Genomic DNA, 15240 nt, shown 5'->3' with positions numbered 1-15240 from the left:
GGGTTAATGGCCACAGTTTTATGAGGGTGGCGATTGATTAGAGATTCGGCCACGTTTTTTCTTGCCACGCTTCAAAAGCATGGCAAAAAGGGTCAATGGTCATGCTTTTGTGAGGGTGGCAACTAATTAGAGATACGGCCACTCTTTTTTCTGCCACGCTTGGCCAAATGGTTTTTTTTTTTAAAAAAATTAATAACCTCAAAGCCAATAACCCCTGAATCGTAATAACCCTAAAACTTGGGCCAAAAGCTTTGAGACTCTCTTACTCTCTGTCACTCACAACCCCTAACCCAAATAACCCCTGAAGAGCAAACAACACTAAATCTCACCTTTCTCATGGCTGGTCTCGCCGTCGACCTCTCTCTCTCCCCGGTATATCGCTTCTCTCGCAGCCATTTCAAACTTAAGCCCGTCGCGCTCTGTTACTATCGCAAGCTCTGTCAAACTCTGTCACTGTCACAAACTCGTCTACTTGCTTTAGCCAACAATGCTTCCTTCACCATGAGTTGGTCCCTGGACAGGTGAGTTTCATCTTCCTTCAGCTCTGTTATTTCTTTTTCAATTTCATTGCTGTAAATCATCAGTGTATCTTGAATTTGCTATTGAAAGTTTAGGTTGTTGGTGAAATAATGATTCGGCTAATTTTGTTTTGTTGGCAATCATATTTGGAGAATTAGATTTTAAGTTTTTGTTGCTGAAAGTTATTATACTTTAATTTGTTGTTAAAAATTAGCAATGAGCTGAATTTGTTGCTAGAAGTAGAATTTGTTGTTGTAAGTAGAATTTGATGCTGAACATATCACAGAGTAATTTTTTTTGTTGCTGGAAGTAGAATTTGTTGGCGTAATGTTCTTGCTAGGGTTCCTCAAGATGTTGTAGCCACTGGGGGAAATTCAAGCTCTTAAGATGGGTGAGTGGTTAGTACTATAACTTATGCTGTTATTCCATTTTTATGTAGCTTCTATAACTAGTATTCAACCTTTGTATAGATGTGACTATTGCCTAACATTTCTCTTGTTTTACTTTGCTTAGAGCATGCCTTGAAGGCATTGCAGGAAAAGGAAAAAGAACCGGTTGTACGTGAATCGGAACCAGATCCAACTACTGAAGTGCTTTTTCTTTGCTGCTATAAAGGATATGGAATGACGTTCATTGATGCCGGTGCATTGAGGAAACATTCTAACATTCATGGAGAGAGACAATTTGTTTGTCACTATGAAGGGTGCAGAAAGGCACTGATTTTGTTATTTGGGACACACACATGCATCTCTTCTATCTTTATACTGTTGGTGCGCGAAATTGTGAACAATACTTTTCACAACTCTCATAATCCCCGGTCATGAACCCCAAAAACTTGGTAGCTCAGTACCATGGCATTACACAACTTCGCACAACTAACCAGCAAGTGCACTGGGTCGTCCAAGTAATAAACCTTACGCGAGTAAGGGTCGATCCCACGGAGATTGTTAGTATGAAGCAAGCTATGGTTATCTTGTAAATCTTAGTCAGGCAAACGCAAATGGTAATGGTGATGAACGAAAATAACAAAAAGGTAAAGATAGAGATACTTATGTAATTCATTGGTAGGAACTTCAGATAAGCGCATGAAGATGCCTTCCCTTCCGTCTCTCTGTTTTCCTACTGTCTTCATCCAATCCTTCTTATTCCTTTCCATGGCAAGCTCGTGTAGGGTTTCACCGTTGTCAATGGCTACCTCCCATCCTCTCAGTGAAAACGATTGCATATGCTCTGTCACAGCACGCGAAATTCAGCTGTCGGTTCTCGGTCAGGCCGGAATAGAATCCATCGATTCTTTTGCGTCTGTCACTAACGCCCCGCCTGCTAGGAGTTTGAAGCACGTCACAGTCATTCAATCATTGAATCCTACTCAGAATACCACAGACAAGGTTAGACCTTCCGGATTCTCTTGAATGCCGCCATCAGTTCTTGCCTATACCACGAAGACTCTGATCTCACGGAATGGTTGGCTCGTTTGTCAGACGAGCACTCGGTTGTCAGGCGATCAACCATGCATCGTGCAATCAGGAATCCAAGAGATATTCACCCAATCGAAGGTAGAACGGAGGTGGTTGTCAGTCACACATTCATAGGTGAGAATGATGATAAGTGTCACGGATCATCACATTCATCAAGTTGAAGAACAAGTGATATCTTAGAACAAGAACAAGTGGAATTGAATGGAAGAACAATAGTAATTGCATTAATACTCGAGGTACAGCAGAGCTCCACACCTTAATCTATGGTGTGTAGAAACTCCACCGTTGAAAATACATAAGAACAAGGTCTAGGCATGGCCGTGAGGCCAGCCTCCCAATGATCTAAGATAGCATAAAAATGAAGATAGCTACCCCGATATCTCAATACAATAGTAAAAGGTCCTACTTATAGAAAACTAGTAGCCTAAGGTGTACAGAGATGAGTAAAAGACATAAAAATCCACTTCCGGGCCCACTTGGTGTGTGCTTGGGCTGAGCAATGAAGCATTTTCGTGTAGAGACTCTTCTTGGAGTTAAACGCCAGCTTTTATGCCAGTTTGGGCGTTTAACTCCCATTTTGGTGCTAGTTCCGGCGTTTAACGCTGGGATTTCTGAGGGTGACTTTGAACGCCGGTTTGGGCCATCAAATCTTGGGCAAAGTATGAACTATCATATATTGCTGGAAAGCCCAGGATGTCTACTTTCCAACGCCGTTGGGAGCGGGCCAATTGGGCTTCTGTAGCTCCAGAAAATCCACTTCGAGTGCAGGGAGGTCAGAATTCAACAGCATCTGCAGTCCTTTTTAGTCTCTGAATCAGATTTTTGCTCAGGTCCCTCAATTTCAGCCAGAAAGTACCTGAAATCACAGAAAAACACACAAACTCATAGTAAAGTCCAGAAAAGTGAATTTTAACTAAAAACTAATAAAAATATACTAAAAACTAACTAGATCATACTAAAAACATACTAAAAACAATGCCAAAAAGCATACAAATTATCCGCTCATCACAACACCAAACTTAAATTGTTGCTTGTCCTCAAGCAACTGAAAATCAAATAAGATAAAAAGAAGAGAATATGCAATGAATTCCAAAAACATCTATGAAGATCAGTATTAATTAGATGAGCGGGGCTTTTAGCTTTTTGCCTCTGAACAGTTTTGGCATCTCACTCTATCCGTTGAAATTCAGAATGATTGGCTTCTTTAGGAACTCAGAATCCAGATAGTGTTATTGATTCTCCTAGTAGAGTATGATGATTCTTGAACATAGCTACTTATTGAGTCTTGGCTGTGGCCCAAAGCACTCTGTCTTCCAGTATTACCACCGGATACATACATGCCACAGACACATAATTGGGTGAACCTTTTCAGATTGTGACTCAGCTTTGCTAGAGTCCCCAATTAGAGGTGTCCAGGGTTCTTAAGCACACTCTTATTTGCCTTGGATCACAACTCTTATTTCTCTATTTTTTTTTCGTTTTCTTTTTCTTTTTCTCTTTTTTTTTTGAATAGAAATGCTTTTTCTTGCTTCAAGAATCATTTTTATGATTTTTCAGATCCTCAGTAACATGTCTCCTTTTTCATCATTCTTTCAAGAGCCAACATTCATGAACCACAAATTCAAAAGACATATGCACTGTTTAAGCATACATTCAGAGAAAAAATATTGCCACCACATCAAAATAATTAAACTGTTATAAAATTCAAAATTCATGCAATTCTTCCTTTTTCAATTAAGTACGTTTTTATTTAAGAAAGGTGATGGATTCATAGGACATTCATAACTTTAAGGCATAGACACTAAGACACTAATGATCACAAGACACAAACATGGATAAACATAAGCATAAAATTCGAAAAACAGATGAACAAAGAACAAGGAAATCAAAGAACGGGTCCACCTTAGTGATGGCGGCTCTTTCTTCCTCTTGAAGATCCTATGGAGTGCTTGAGCTCCTCAATGTCTCTTCCTTGTCTTTGTTGCTCCTCTCTCATGATTCTTTGATCTTCTCTAATTTCATGGAGGATGATGGAGTGTTCTTGGTGCTCCACCCTTAGTTGTCCCATGTTGGAACTCAACTCTCCTAGGGAGGTGTTTAGTTGCTCCCAATAGTTTTGTGGAGGAAAGTGCATCCCTTGAGGAATCTCAGGGATCTCATGATGAGTGGGATCTCTTGTGTGCTCCATCCTTTTCTTAGTGATGGGTTTGTCCTCCTCAATGGGGGTGTCTCCCTCTATGTCAACTCCAACTGAATAACAGAGGTGACAAATGAGATGAGGAAAGGCTAACCTTGCCAAGGTAGAGGACTTGTCCGCCACCTTATAGAGTTCTTGGGCTATAACCTCATGAACCTCTATTTCTTCTCCAATCATGATGCTATGGATCATGATAGCCCGGTCTATGGTAACTTCGGACCGGTTGCTAGTGGGAATGATTGAGCGTTGTATAAACTCTAACCATCCTCTAGCCACGGGCTTGAGGTCATGCCTTCTTAATTGAACCGGCTTTCCTCTTGAATCTCTCTTCCATTGGGCGCCCTCTTCACATATGACTGTGAGGACTTGGTCCAACCTTTGATCAAAGTTGACCCTTCTAGTGTAAGGATGTTCATCTCCTTGCATCATAGGCAAATTGAATGCCAACCTTACACTTTCCGGACTAAAATCCAAGTATTTCCCCCGAACCATAGTAAGATAATTCTTTGGATTCGGGTTCACACTTTGGTCATGGTTCTTGGTGATCCATGCATTGGCATAGAACTCTTGAACCATCAAGATTCCGACTTGTTGAATGGGGTTGGTAAGGACTTCCCAACCTCTTCTTCGGATCTCATGTCGGATCTCCGGATATTCACCCTTTTTGAGTGAAAAAGGGACCTCGGGGATCACCTTCTTCAAGGCCACAACTTCATAGAAATGGTCTTGACGCACCCTTGAGATGAATCTCTCCATCTCTCATGACTCGGAGGTGGGAGCTTTTGCCTTCCCTTTTCTCTTTCTAGAGGTTTCTCCGGCCTTGGATGCCATAAATGGTTCTGGAAAAACAAAAAGCAATGCTTTTACCACACCAAACTTAAAATGTTTGCTCGTCCTCGAGCAAAAGAAGAAAGAAGAGAGTAGAAGAAGAAGAAATGAGGAGAAAGGGAATGGCTTTGTATTCGGCCAAAGGGGAGAGAAATGGTGTTTAGAAGGTGTGAAAATGAAGGATTGAAGGAGGGTTTATATAGGAGAGGGGGAGAGGGATGTTCGGCCATTTGAGGGTGGGTTTGGGTGGGAAAGTGGTTTGAATTTGAATGGTGGGGTAGGTGGGGTTTTATGAAGGATGGATGTGAGTGGTGAAGAGAAAGATGGGATTTGATAGGTGAGGGGTTTTTGGGGAAGAGGTGTTGAGGTGATTGGTGAAGAAGAGAGAGAGTGGTAGGGTAGGTGGGGATCCTGTGGGGTCCACAGATCCTGAGGTGTCAAGGAAAAGTCATCCCTGCACCAAGTGGCATGCAAAATCACGTTTTGAGCCATTTCTGGCGTTAAACGCCGGGCTGGTGCCCATTTCTGGCGTTTAACGCCAGCATTTTGCCCCTTTCTGGCGTTTAACGCCAGTCTAGTGCCCCTTTCTGGCGTTAAACGCCCAGAATGGTGCCAGACTGGGCGTTATACGCCCAACAGCTAACCTCACTGGCGTTTAAACGCCAGTGGGTGCGTCCTCCAGGGTGTGCTGTTTTTCTTCCTGTTTTTCATTCTGTTTTTGCTTTTTTTTTCATTGATTTTGTGACTTCTCATGATCATCAACCTACAAAAAAAAAAATAAAATAAAATAACAAAGGAAAATAGTTAATTATAAAACATTGGGTTGCCTCCCAACAAGCGCTTCTTTATTGTCATTAGCTTGACAGAGGACTCTCATGGAGCCTCACAGATTCTCAGAGCCATGTTGGAACCTCCCAACACCAAACTTAGAGTTTGAATGTGGGGGTTCAACACCAAACTTAGAGTTTGGTTGTGGCCTCCCAACACCAAACTTAGAGTTTGACTGTGGGGGCTCTGTTTGGCTCTGTTTTGAGAGAAGCTCTTCATGCTTCCTCTCCATGATGACAGAGGGATATCCTTGGGCCTTAAACACCAAGGATTCTTCATTCACTTGAATGATCAACTCTCCTCTATCAACATCAATCACAGCCTTTGCTGTGGCTAGGAAGGGTCTGCCAAGGATGATGGATTCATCCATACACTTCCCAGTCTCTAGGACTATGAAATCAGTAGGGATGTAATGGTCTTCAACTTTAACCAGAACATCCTCTACAAGTCCATGGGCTTGTTTTCTTGAATTGTCTGCCATCTCTAGTGAGATTTTTGCAGCTTGCACCTCAGAGATCCCTAACTTCTCCATTACAGAGAGAGACATGAGGTTTACACTTGACCCTAAGTCACACAAGGCCTTCTTGAAGGTCATGGTGCCTATGGTACAAGGTATTGAAAACTTCCCAGGATCTTGCCTCTTTTGAGGCAGTTTCTGCCTAGACAAGTTATCCAGTTCCTTGGTGAGCAAAGGAGGTTCATCCTCCCAAGTCTCATTTCCAAACAACTTGTCATTCAGCTTCATGATTGCTCCAAGGTATTTAGCAACTTGCTCTTCAGTGACATACTCATCCTCTTCAGAGGAAGAATACTCATCAGAACTCATGAATGGCAGAAGTAAGTCCAATGGAATCTCTATGGTCTCATTTTGAGCCTCGGATTCCCATGGTTCCTTATTGGGGAACTCATTGGAGGTCAGTGGACGCCCAGTGAGGTCTTCCTCAGTGGCGTTCACTGCCTCTTCTTCATCCCAGAATTCGGCCATGTTGATGGCCTTGCACTCTCCTTTTGGATTTTCTTCTGTATTGCTTGGGAGAGTACTAGGAGGGAGTTCAGAAATTTTCTTGCTCAGCTGACCCACTTGTCCTTCCAAATTTCTGATGGAGGACCTTGTTTCAGTCATGAAACTTTGAGTGGTTTTGATTAGATCAGAGACCATGGTTGCTAAGTCAGAAGTATTCTGCTTAGAGCTCTCTGTCTGTTGCTGAGAAGATGATGGAAAAGGCTTGCTATTGCTAAACCTGTTTCTTCCACCATTATTATTGTTGAAACCTTGTTGAGGTCTCTCTTGATCTTTCCATGAAAGATTTGGATGATTCCTCCATGAAGGATTGTAGGTGTTTCCATAGGGTTCTCCCATGTAATTCACCTCTTCCATTGAAGGGTTCTCAGGATCATAAGCTTCTTCCTCAGATGAAGCTTCCTTAGTACTGCTTGGTGCATTTTGCATTCCAGACAGACTTTGAGAAATCATATTGACTTGTTGGGTCAATATTTTGTTCTGTGCCAATATGGCATTCAGAGTGTCAATCTCAAGAACTCCTTTCTTCTGACTAGTCTCATTGTTCACAGGATTTCTTTCAGAAGTGTACATGAATTGGTTATTTGCAACCATTTCAATCAGTTCTTGAGCTTCAGTAGGCGTCTTCTTCAGATGAAGAGATCCTCCTGCAGAGCTATCCAAAGACATCTTGGATAGTTCAGAGAGACCATCATAGAAAATACTTATGATGCTCCATTCAGAAAGCATATCAGAAGAACACTTTCTGATTAATTGTTTGTATCTTTCCCAAGCTTCATAGAGGGATTCTCCTTCCTTCTGTCTGAAGGTTTGGACTTCCAGTCTAAGCTTACTCAATTTTTGAGGTGGAAAGAACTTTGCCAAGAAGGCATTGACTAGCTTTTCCCAAGAGTCCAGGCTTTCTTTAGGTTGTGAGTCCAACCATGTCCTAGCTCTGTCTCTTACAGCAAAAGGGAATAGCATAAGTCTGTAGACCTCAGGGTCAACCCCATTAGTCTTGACAGTGTCACAGATTTGCAAGAACTCAGCTAAAAACTGATGAGGATCTTCCAATGGAAGTCCATGGAACTTGCAATTCTGTTGCATTAGAGAAACTAATTGAGGCTTAAGCTCAAAGTTGTTTGCTCCAATGGCAAGGATAGAGATGCTTCTCCCATAGAAATCGGGAGTAGGTGCAGTAAAGTCACCCAGCACCTTCCTTGCATTGTTGGCATTGTTGTTTTCGGCTGCCATGTGTTCTTCTTCTTTGAAGAATTTGGTTAGGTGCTCTAAAGAGAGTTGTGCTTTGGCTTCTCTGAGCTTTCTCTTCAAGGTCCTTTCAGGTTCAGGATCAGCCTCAACAAGAATGCCTTTGTCTTTGCTCCTGCTCATAAGAAAGAGAAGGGAACAAGAAAATGTGGAATCCTCTATGTCACAGTATAGAGATTCCTTGAAGTGTCAGAGGAAAAGAAGAGTAGAAGACAGAAGTAGAAAATTCGAACTTATCAAAGGAGATGGAGTTCGAATTTTGCATTAAGGGATAGTGTTAGTCCATAAATAGAAGGATGTGAGAAGGAGGGAAGTGATTTTCGAAAATTAAGTAGAAAATTTGAAAACATTTTTTTGAAAAACATTACTTAATTTTCGAAAATGAAAATGGAAAAGAAATCAAGTGATTTTTGAAAAAGATTTTGAAATTAGAAATCAAAAAGATTTGATTGACAACTATTTTGAAAAAGATGTGGTTAAGAAGATATGATTAGTTTTAAAAAGATGTGATTGAGAAAATATGATTTGAAAAACATTTAAAAAAAAAGATTTGATTTGAAAATTAAAAACTTGACTAACAAGAAAAGATATGATTCAAACATTAAACCTTTCTCAACAGAAAAGGTAACATACTTGAAATGTTGAATCAAATCATTAATTGATAGTAAGTATCTTTAAAAATGGAAAGAAATTGGTTTTGAAAAAGATTTGATTGAAAAATTGATTTGAAAAAGATTTGATTTTGAAAAGATTTTGAAAACTTAGAAAAAATTTGATTTGAAAACAAAATCTTCCCTTCTAGCCATCCTGGCGTTAAACGCCCAGAATGGTGCACATTCTGGCGTTTAACGCCCAAAATGCTACCCTTTTGGGCGTTAAACGCCCAACCAGGTACCCTGGCTGGCGTTTAAACGCCAGTCTGTCCTTCTTCACTGGGCGTTTTGAACGCCCAGCTTTTTCTGTGCAATTCCTCTGCTGTATGTTCTGAATCTTCAATTCTCTGTATTATTGACTTGAGAAGACACAAATTAAAAATATTTTTGGATTTTTAATAATAAGGAAAAATCAAAATGCAACAAGAATCAAATAACAATGCATGCAAGACACCAAACTTAGCAGTTTGTATACTACTGGCACTAACAGGATGAAAATGCATATGAGACACACAAAACACTCAAGTCAATAGAATTCAAAGATTAGAGCAAGTAAATCGTCAAGAACATCTTGAAGATCACCAAGATACATGAATGAATGCATGCAATTGACACCAAACTTAAGATGAGACACTAGACTCAAACAAGAAATTTTTGGATTTTATGATTTTTTAATTAATTTTTTTTTTGTGTTTTTCGAAAATTAAGTGGAAAAAGATATCAAAATTCTTAATGAGAATTCCAGGAATCAGTGCAATGCTAGTCTAAGACTCCGGTCCAGGAATTAGACATGGCTTCACAGCCAGCCAAGCTTTCAAAGAAAGCTTCGGTCCAAAACACTAGACATAGCCAAAGGCCAGCCAAGCCTTAGCAGATCACTGCTCCAAAAGCAAGATTGATAAAAATCAACAAGTTCTTGTGATGATAAGTTGAAACCTCGGTCCAATGAGATTAGACATGGCTTCTCAGCCAGCCAGACTTCAACAAATCATCATGAAACTCTAGAATTCCTCTTCAAGATTTTCGAAAAAAAAAATAAATACCTAATCTAAGCAACAAGATGAACCGTCAATTGTCCAAACTAGAACAATCCCTGGCAATAACGCCAAAAACTTGGTGTTGTTGCCGGATCTTGGCACTGATGTTACCAAAAGCTTGCTCAAAACTAGAACAATCCCCGGCAACGGCGCCAAAAACTTGGTGCGCGAAATTGTGAACAATACTTTTCACAACTCTCATAATCCCCGGTCATGAACCCCAAAAACTTGGTAGCTCAGTACCATGGCATTACACAACTTCGCACAACTAACCAGCAAGTGCACTGGGTCGTCCAAGTAATAAACCTTACGCGAGTAAGGGTCGACCCACGGAGATTGTTAGTATGAAGCAAGCTATGGTTATCTTGTAAATCTTAGTCAGGCAAACTCAAATGGTAATGGTGATGAACGAAAATAACAAAAAGGTAAAGATAGAGATACTTATGTAATTCATTGGTAGGAACTTTAGATAAGCGCATGAAGATGCCTTCCCTTCCGTCTCTCTGCTTTCCTACTGTCTTCATCCAATCCTTCTTATTCCTTTCCATGGCAAGCTCGTGTAGGGTTTCACCGTTGTCAATGGCTACCTCCCATCCTCTCAGTGAAAACGATTGCATATGCTCTGTCACAGCACGCGGAATTCAGCTGTCGGTTCTCGGTCAGGCCGGAATAGAATCCATCGATTCTTTTGCGTCTGTCACTAACGCCCCGCCTGCTAGGAGTTTGAAGCACGGCACAGTCATTCAATCATTGAATCCTACTCAGAATACCACAGACAAGGTTAGACCTTCCGGATTCTCTTGAATGCCGCCATCAGTTCTTGCCTATACCACGAAGACTCTGATCTCACGGAATGGTTGGCTCGTTTGTCAGACGAGCACTCGGTTGTCAGGCGATCAACCATGCATCGTGCAATCAGGAATCCAAGAGATATTCACCCAATCGAAGGTAGAACGGAGGTGGTTGTCAGTCACACGTTCATAGGTGAGAATGATGATGAGTGTCACGGATCATCACATTCATCAAGTTGAAGAACAAGTGATATCTTAGAACAAGAACAAGTGGAATTGAATGGAAGAACAATAGTAATTGCATTAATACTCGAGGTACAGCAGAGCTCCACACCTTAATCTATGGTGTGTAGAAACTCCACCGTTGAAAATACATAAGAACAAGGTCTAGGCATGGCCATGAGGCCAGCCTCCCAATGATCTAAGATAGCATAAAAATGAAGATAGCTACCCCGATATCTCAATACAATAGTAAAAGGTCCTACTTATAGAAAACTAGTAGCCTAAGGTGTACAGAGATGAGTAAAAGACATAAAAATCCACTTCCGGGCCCACTTGGTGTGTGCTTGGGCTGAGCAATGAAGCATTTTCGTGTAGAGACTCTTCTTGGAGTTAAACGCCAGCTTTTATGGCAGTTTGGGCGTTTAACTCCCATTTTGGTGCCAGTTCCGGCGTTTAACGCTGGGATTTCTGAGGGTGACTTTGAACGCCGGTTTGGGCCATCAAATCTTGGGCAAAGTATGGACTATCATATATTGCTGGAAAGCCCAGGATATCTACTTTCCAACGCCGTTGGGAGCGCGCCAATTGGGCTTCTGTAGCTCCAGAAAATCCACTTCGAATGCAGGGAGGTCAGAATCCAACAGCATCTGCAGTCCTTTTTAGTCTCTAAATCAGATTTTTGCTCAGGTCCCTCAATTTCAGCCAGAAAGAACCTGAAATCACAGAAGAACACACAAACTCATAGTAAAGTCCAGAAAAGTGAATTTTAACTAAAAACTAATAAAAATATACTAAAAACTAACTAGATCATACTAAAAACATACTAAAAACAATGCCAAAAAGCATACAAATTATCCGCTCATCAACTGTTATATTGATAAATTGGTTGTGTTTTAGAAATTTTTTGATAGCTCAAAGTTGAAAAGAAATTTTCTCATTCACACAGGGGAGAGAGATTTTGTATGTCCTCATGAAGGCTATGGTAAGGTATTGATTTTTTGAGGACTTCTTTTTTCTCTGGTTATTGTTACATGTACTATTTTTAGTATGACAATTATTGATGGATGACAAAACTTCTTCAAAGTCTGCATTACTCAGAATGGATAACATTGTGTTTATCTTTGTGTATGTGTCTTGATTAGTCATTTACTATTTTATTTTATCTTTTGTTAAAATCCTAAAAATCATGTTGTATGTGGTTTTTTAGAATTGTCGAAGCAAAATACTAGAGATTTGGAATGGTATTTCTTCACTGTCCACGGTATTCAGCTTACAGATTTTCATTGTGCACATTTACAACTTTAATCTTATTATAGATTTTGATTGCATATGAATCTAGCATGCTAAAAAGATTTTCAAAATAACTCTGCATAATAAGTTAGCTTACAGATTCAGATTGAAGCTGAATTGAGAGCTGCTACTGTAAACTGAGAAATTGGAGGTACATCACTCACCAAATGTTCATAGGCAGCATGAATACACCTGACAAAAATCACGGCACCTTTGCAGTGATGTTGTAGGTGTAAACCTCCCATATCTGCCGCACCACTTTCTCCCTCTCCTCCACTTCCTATGTAATTCACTTCAAGTTAGTTCTATTAAAATTTTGTTGACTAATTTAATTAGTCTAAAAATTGACATAATTTAGTATAAAAAGGACTAAATTCATGTAAACAATCCTTAAAGTACTAATTTGATATTATATTATGCAGATCATATTATAAGTACTAATTTATTAGTACTAATTGGAATTGAAATATGAATTTTGTTGTTCGATGGATTGATTGAGATATGTTAATTGTGAAAACTCATATGTGATCTATGTTGGAATGTCAGGTTTGAAAGAGAGGGTGAACCATCTCAGCTTGCTGCTGTAGATTTCTTTATCAGTACAGTGGATCCATTGAAGGAACCGCCATTGATCATGGCTAACACAGTGCTTTTTATTCTATGGACTACCCTGTGGATAAAGTATCCTGTTATATATCTGATGATGGTGCTGCAATGCTTACATTTGAATCCCTTGTAGAGACAGCTGATTTTGCAAGAAAGTGGGTTCCATTTTGCAAACAGTACTCAATAGAGCCGCGAGCACCTGAGCTCTTCTTCTCTCAGAAGATTGACTACCTCAAAGATAAAATTCAACCTTCTTTTATGAAGAACGTAGAGCTATGAAGGTATTCATTACATTACATTACATTGTTCTTTTTTCAAATCCAAATGGAGTATCTCATGAATCATGATTATCTTCTGGAGAGACTATGAGCAGTATAAAGTAAGAATCAATGCTTTGGTAGCCAAGGCACAGAAAACACCAGAAGAAGGATGGACTATGCAAGATGGAACCCCTTGGCCCGGGAATAACTCGCACAATCACCCTTGCATGATTCAGGTATATCCATTCACCATTTGTTGAATCAAATATATTGGCAGAGTTAAATGCCTAATTTCAAGGACTAAATTATTTTTGTCAGTTTAAAGTGTCCTTTATTCAAATGATTTTTTCTCTTATTTGTTATTTGCAGGTTTTCCTTGGAGACACTGGTGCACATGACATAGAAGGAAATGAACTTCCTAGGCTGATGCATGTTTCCAAAGAGAAAAGTCCAAGTTACCAACATCACAAAAAGGATGGTGCTGAAAATGCATTGGTAAGAATGCTTAAAAGTTTATCTAGATTAATGTTTCATATCCTTATTAAGATCATTGAGATTTTATTAGGCCTGTTGATTCTTGTTTGGATTTATATAGGTGAGGGTCTCAGCAATTCTCACAAATGCTCCCTTCATTCTCAATCTTAATTGTGATAATTATGTTAACAATAGCAAGGCTATCTGGGAAGCAATGTGTTTTCTTATGGATCCAGAAGTTGGTAGAGATGTCTATTATATGCAGTTCCCTAATAGATTCGATGGTATTGATCACAGTGATCGATATGCAAATCATAACACAGTTTTTTTTCAACGTGAGTTTAAATAAAAACAAATTATTTCAATAGAAATTTTGTATTGTGTGTGGTAGAATTCTATAACAATGAAACAAGTATTCACAACACTTTTTAACCTTGATCCATTTCAGGTTAACATGAAATGACTTGATGGAATTCAAGGACCTATGTATGTGGGAATCGGATGTGTTTTCAATAGACAAGCTCTTTATGGTTATAGTCCACCTTCCATGCCCAACTTACCAAGATCTTCTTCATCATGCTGCTGTTGCTGTCCCTCAAAGAAGGCCAAAAAAGATGTCTTTGAGCTTTATAAAGATGCAAAAAGGGAAGAACTTCATGCTTCTATTTTTAATCTTAGGGAGATTAGGGAAAGAGTGAAGAACTTGATGCTACCATTTTCTTAAAAAAATAACTACTTATGTTTAATTATTTAACATAGTTTAGTGGATCTATTACTCTGATTCCTTAAATACCCTATTTTGCTGAAACCTGAAAGCATAGAATTGAATTGAATTGAAAGAGAGAGAGAGTGAGTGAGTGAGAGATATATTTTGTATTTTAATGTATAAAACAATTATAACAAAAATTATATATGTCACTAATTACCATTTGATTTGTCTTGTAATAAAAATTGCATACTATATTTATAAGTTTGGTAATAAAAAAGGACTGAAAATTTATATTGTGCAGTGATGAAGGTAAAGTTAGAAAAAGAATTTTTTTTAATTTGATAAGGCTATTGCCACACTTTAAAAGCGTGGCCGTATCTCCCTCTATTGCCACGCTATAAAAGCGTGGCCATGTCTCCCTCTATTGCCACGCTTATAAAGCGTGGCCATAAATCCCTTTATTGCCACACTTTAAAATTGTGGCCATATCTCCTACATACGGCCACACTTTTAAGCATGGCAATCTGTAAAAAGTGTGGCAAAGAAAAACGTGGCGATAGGTCACCAAAAGCATGCACGATAGAGCAACCGCCACGCTTGCAGACGTGATCCTTTCAAAAGCGTGGCGGTAGCTCAAAAAGCATGGCAAAAAGCTATCGCAACGCATTTTTTAGCTTTTTTCCACGCTTTAAAAGCGTGGCAATAGAGTTGTTTTCTTGTAGTGTGTAAGCGAAGTTATCCTATTATTATTCCTCTTATTTAAATTCTCTCTATTTTAAAATGTTTGTAATCAAGGAGGAGATTGTTGAATTTGAAAAAAGATTATATTATTTATTGTGATTACAAATATTTGGTTGGTTAATTATAGTTAATTGTAAATTGATTATAATTTGTGATTTGATTGAACGTGCTATAAAGTTTCAAGACCGTTAGTGGTTTAAATACTGATTTGATTATTATTGGAAAGTATCAAATATTAAGAGCAAAGATATCTGGTTCATGTCGAAAAGATTGCTACTACAAATAGAAAAGAAAACAATCATGACAATAATGGGGATGAATGTACATCAACTGCTAGT

The 15240-nt window shown here is 39.2% G+C and overlaps 1 pseudogene; it reads left to right on the top strand.

Annotated features, from left to right (window-relative positions):
- Positions 1–336: 336 nt before the first annotated feature.
- On the top strand, positions 337–14176 carry LOC112805481 (cellulose synthase A catalytic subunit 8 [UDP-forming]-like; annotated as a pseudogene).
- Positions 14177–15240: the final 1064 nt, after the last annotated feature.

Source organism: Arachis hypogaea, chromosome 6, assembly GCF_003086295.3.
Source record: "Arachis hypogaea cultivar Tifrunner chromosome 6, arahy.Tifrunner.gnm2.J5K5, whole genome shotgun sequence".
NCBI lineage: Eukaryota > Viridiplantae > Streptophyta > Magnoliopsida > Fabales > Fabaceae > Arachis > Arachis hypogaea.
The sequence above is the reverse complement of the archived record's forward strand: the minus strand, read 5'-3'. Positions and strand labels throughout refer to the sequence as shown.